Here is a 5,642-nt window from a genome sequence, read left to right on the forward strand (position 1 = left end):
TTTGTATGGCAGTCTATTATTGAAACTTCCCAAGCCACACCTTTTTGTCACTTTGCACCAGCCGTGGTCTTCTCCTTGAAATTAGTCACTTGTGCATGTAAGAGTTTGGTCTCCAGTTTATTCAGCTATTACACTGCCAAGAAGAAAGAGAGCTCAGGATGGAGTGAATGAAAAGTTAAAATAAATATTAGTAAAATACCATGACATATGATATTCATCCAGGATCAGATGTTTTTCCCATACAGTTTCATTCCCATTAAGGACATGAAAGCCAGGACAAACAGAAGGAAGAAGATTTTTTGGAGAGCAATACAAGTCATAAATGAGCAGAATTACCTTGCATTCTAGCTTATTCACAGCAATGGTAAGGTTAATATATTGCTGGTTCAGCGGCTGTATTTTCTGTTCTTCATAACTGACCTGGATCCCTTTGTGCCCTAAAAACAAAAACACAGAGAGAAAGGTATTACACTAAGAGTTTGAAAAGGCATAATACCGCTGTGGATAGAGCGTGGAGTGGGCACTGTGTCTGCCAGAAGCATTTACTGAGAGATTCAGTAGTGAGAACGTAAAATCCAAAGTCACTTTTTACATACAGATTGTCCACTCAATCATTCTACTTAAAAAAAAAAATAAAAATAAATTAAATCAATACATAAGAAAATTGTAGCGGTGCCCACTGTGGCTCTGCAACCAAAGTGTATTGAAAACAGATCTCAGTGTTCAATTGGCTTTCAAAAGAATAATACAGATCCATCAGTCCTGCAATAAAAGCAGGGCATAAGTGTTAAATAGTGAACTTTTAAGTTTTCTTCTTAAATAACAAAATGAAATTACAAAATGAAATGACAGCTACATCATGCCATTTGCTTATGCTATCTAGAGTGAAAGTTAAAATCATCTTTAACTTTGGGCTGTCTCTGAAAATTCTAGTTAAAGTAAATAAAAGCCTCTTGCATTTTGTTAAAAACAGATGCTGTTTGAACCTGTTCATTAAAGTGATTTACGTGTATATATGCTTGATCTTTAATTATCCTGGAAATTTCAGGATTAAATATATATATCACTTTTTATCACCTTTTTTTTTTTTTTTCTGTTAAAAGATTACTCATCAGTTCTGAAAGAACTTCTCCTGTTAGGATTTTTATAGTTCTTTACACTATTATGATTCGGGAAGTTTTGCTGTAGATGATTTCTTTTAATTAAGAAAAAAAAAAAAAATCAAGATCCAATCATGCTTTTCTTTTCCTATGCAAGTAATGGATGGTACTATCCAAAATCACAGAATCACAGAATCACAGCAGGACTGAGGTTGGAGACAACTCTGGAGATCATTTAGTCCAAATCCTCCATCTCAGAGCAGTGTCAGCTAGAGCACATCACCCAAGACCATGTGCAGTTGGGGTTTGAATACTTCCAGGGGTGGAGAATCCACAGGAGAGGTTTCTCCTCTCTGAGAAAACCACTCCAGTATTTGAACATTCTCATAGTGAGAAAGTTTTGAGTTTAAATTGATTTTCCTGTATTTCAGTCTTGACATCACAATATACATCTTGCTTAAAGAGTATTCAGGAGAAAAAAAATATATATATTGAGGAACCTCTACATTTCAAACATCTCCTGAGGTTCAGATCAAGAAGAGAATTAAAGAAACTTAGGTCCTGCAACAGAGTGCTTGGATTTAGTTCAGCATTCTTTATAGAGAAAAACTAGGGAATTATTTTGGAAGTTGATGCCATTGTCCTCTAGGTTTTAGAAGACAGAGAGCAGAAAATTAAGATACAGTGCTTTGACTTCAACCCTTGTCTTCTCTCTTTCTGCATCATGCTCTCTCCTGCATCATCCCAAACAAGGTTTACAGGTTTATAAACCCAAGTACTAATTTATACTATTCTATGCTGCATGCTCAGCTGTGCATATCAGACTATTAAGAAATTAATAGGGTCTCTGTATCTGTCATTACTAATTTTAAACAGGAACAAGGACATGCCAAGCCATAATATTGATGCATTTGAAAATATGTTAATTGTCCTTCTCATCATTCAGCCTACTTAGCTGCTTTCCAATACTACTTTCCTAAATACAAATCATGAGATTTCAACGAACATTTTAAAAACCATATCTGAGTTCCTTTGAAATGCCAGTTTTCCCACTAATTGAAAAATAGGTCTTGTAAGGATATTTACAGAGAAATCAACAATCAGAGATAGAAGTTAAGGTACATTTGGTACACATTATCAGCTGCTTTTCAGCTTCAATTACTAATGAAAATTAGCTATCTGAGATCAGCAGAAGTGCTAACTAGCTTTCAGTACCAGTAGTTCTCATCCTGGGTCCAGAAGAGCTGCAAACAGCTCGGTCACACTTCTGCTGTGAAATGTCTGGGGTAGATGTGAAATGGGAGGTAAGCAAGGGACTGTTTTTCTCCCCAGTAAACCTGAGTAATTTCCGCTCATGCTAATATAGTCATGCCTGTGCAATAATGACTGTGTATTCCCCTCAGACTGCAAACAGACAGACAGTCTTACTGCATTTCAGTGTGTATAAGGAAACACAATGAATATTCACAGTGATTTAATGCATCATTTTCTCTATGGAAACCTGCAATACCAAATGGTCCAACTCCATTTCAGCTTTAGGAGGGGCACTGAGTGGAATTTTGTAGAGGTGTGTGGAATAGTGACTCTTTTGACATTTAGATGTCAAGTTCCCTGTGCTGATATTTGATTTGTAGGCTGAAATATCTTTTGGGCTGCCTGAGATCTTACCTACAGAAAATATTTTTCTTGAAGAGAGATGGCAGCCCTTTAAGTAATAAATCAGGAAATGTCCCCCAGTAGTGAATGAAAGCAAAGGAGGAGCACAGGTGGGGGCTGGGGCGGGGGAAATCTCTTTAAAATGAGTGATAATCATCACGGAGGCTATTACTCCTTTGTCTCTTCTCAAAACTTCTGTACCATTCCGTTTTCTGACACTGGAGGAGGTGATTCATCCAAGCTGCGTAGACAAACCTCATTTCCTGGCATACAAAACCACACTAATTTTTTGCATATTCATATACATAATACTCCAGAAAATCTAGAAATTATCCATGACCTAAGTTTTTGGGCTGTTATTTTCAAAGAAACTTAAGGGGATCTGACACTTAGGCCCCAGCAAATTTCATGGAAGTTCAACCTCAGGGCAAGATAGCCAGAGTTAATGAACTGATACCTGCAGAACAGCAGCATTTTCAGAGGCACTTCCAAACCCAGCTGGCCAGTGCTCGTTGCTTGTATCTGAAAAACTGCAGTATGATTATGTTGATTACTAGTTGCTGTGCTTTGGATTCCAAAAGATAATAGTCCAGAGATTCTCCCTTGATTCACCTTCCATCCTTTAGGCAAAATATCGAATCTAAGTCAGAACTCCTCAACTGTTAGAGAGCAAAATATTTCCCTCCTCTCCCGCATCTGAATGTAGGCATGAAGGTAACCCTTGGCAGGGTTGCTGAGACAGTCCCTGGACCACCTTTCTAAAGACATGGCATGCTGACAGATATGTTCTCCATAAAGCCTTGTCTCCAGTGAAAAAGTGAAAGATTTGCCATTTGTCAGGACTTCATGGACTTAATTTTGACAGCTTCTTGCAAACACATTTATTGTTCTGGCTGCTATGTTCTTTAGTCAATTTTTGTGCAGCAATAGCACATACTCATGGCAAAGAACAGCACTGGTGTTATACTGGCTCCACCAAAACTGATTCAGCTACCATCCAGGCCAGCTGCAATGCCATAATGAGGGCTGATGTGTGGAAGACAAAGTCATTGCAGCAGAACACTGCAGACTGAAGGAGCTGAATAGAGCCACAAAATGGGAATCACAAGCACTGAGAGGTGGAAGACAAAAGAACAGGTCGTATCTCATCTCTCTCTGTGCCACACATCTTGCTAATATGAAGAACTCATGACAAATCATCCCTCATTTATTTTCTTTGTACACAGTGAATGCCAAATGTGTTTGGTTGCTGACCTCCAGCAGTAATGAAGCCATAAAAGAACATGCACTAAGAAAGAAAACAATGGCAGGAGCACTTTCAGTCTCCTTTTTCTAGATTTAAGAACTTTCTTATTTTAAAAAGAGGAAAAAAATATATATAGATCCCTGTGTGTATGTTTCATAAAGTTTAAAAGTGTGACAAGAAGCAAGACTTGCATTTTAACATTTTTTACTTGTTCTGCTCCTGGTTTGCTGTAACAATTTAGTCATGCCTTCCATGCCTTTATTTGCTTTCTTCCTTGGATGCTGTATGCATTTAGCTATAGTAAAAAGCTTTCTGGTGCTACAGTAAGCTGAAGGTATTGTGATGTAAAAATAAATAAATAAGAAGACAAAAAGACTTGGGTAACAACTAGTTTAAGAGTAAGCAGGCAGCTCCAAATATACTGTGGAGACACACAGTGTTTCAATTTGCAACACACAAAGTCTAAATGCAAGCTCAGTAATTAAGAGCTAATGAGCTCCCCACACCCAAGATATTAGGTAAGGGGTATGTTTTCCAGGAACAACATCACTTGGGACACCATATCAAAAGGAAGTAATTATAGCAGCTCCTCGACACCGATGCTTGCATTCACCAAGTTGTGCAAGGAAGAGCTTGCAACAATATGCCTCACAATCAGCAGCCCTATCAGGAACAGAAGAGTTTGTCCAAATGAGAGGAGAATATGCCATAAAGAGGTCAGGGAAATGGCTAGAGAGAGAGAAGGAGAGAGGAACACTCTCCTAACATAATTTCTGAGTAATAATCCAGCACCTGCATTAACAACCAAGCCTTGCTATTGATATGGATTTAGAAGTAACTAGAGAATGGGTGATGTCCCACCTACACAGAGCAGCAGTTCTACAGGGCCAGTTCACCCCAGAGGAGGTAAGACCCCTGTTGCATTCAGAAGGTAAGACCCCTGTTGCGTTCGGAAGCATGCATGCATGAAGTCTTCCATGTCCCAGTGACCCAGGGGCTGCCAGACACATACACAAAGAATTTCACATTTCCCCAATTTTCAAGTAACCAGGAGAGACACTGAAGCCCCAGCAGCAACTGCAGAGCAGAGGATGCAGGCTGCTGCACAACTGCACACCCTGCAGAAGAGCTGCTCGATGCAGTTCACTGCAACGTCTGCGGGGAGTGGGGCTCGCTCCTCTGTGACGCAGCTTGTCATTGCTTGCTCACTGCGGGAGGAAGGGGGATAAAAGCTAGTGCTTTTTCACTTAAACAGGCACAGTAACATAAGAGTTAAAGTAAGAAAGCCTGAATGTTTAATCTGCCAGAAACATATGAGAAGAGCAATCAAATCTGGGATAAGTAGCTCCGAATGAGGTATGCTTGATTGCTTTAGGCCATGCTGTTTGTCAGTCTTTTAAAATTCAAGTCATTACCAGATGCTGATCTGCTATAATATTGTGATATTTTATCTGATTACACTTATCTGATTGTGCTGTATCTGCTATTTGCCTTCCTATTTTTCCATGTATATTAAATGCAGGTGGTTTTATTATTCAGAGAGCTAGAAAGTGTTGACTGCTCTGAATATAAATGGGGATATTATATCATTACCTTGCTCTGAAAGCAGAGCCATTCAGTGTGTAAATCATATGCAAGGT

The sequence above is a fragment of the Aythya marila genome (assembly GCF_965140915.1).
Source record: "Aythya marila genome assembly, chromosome: Z".
In the NCBI taxonomy this organism is placed as follows: domain Eukaryota; kingdom Metazoa; phylum Chordata; class Aves; order Anseriformes; family Anatidae; genus Aythya; species Aythya marila.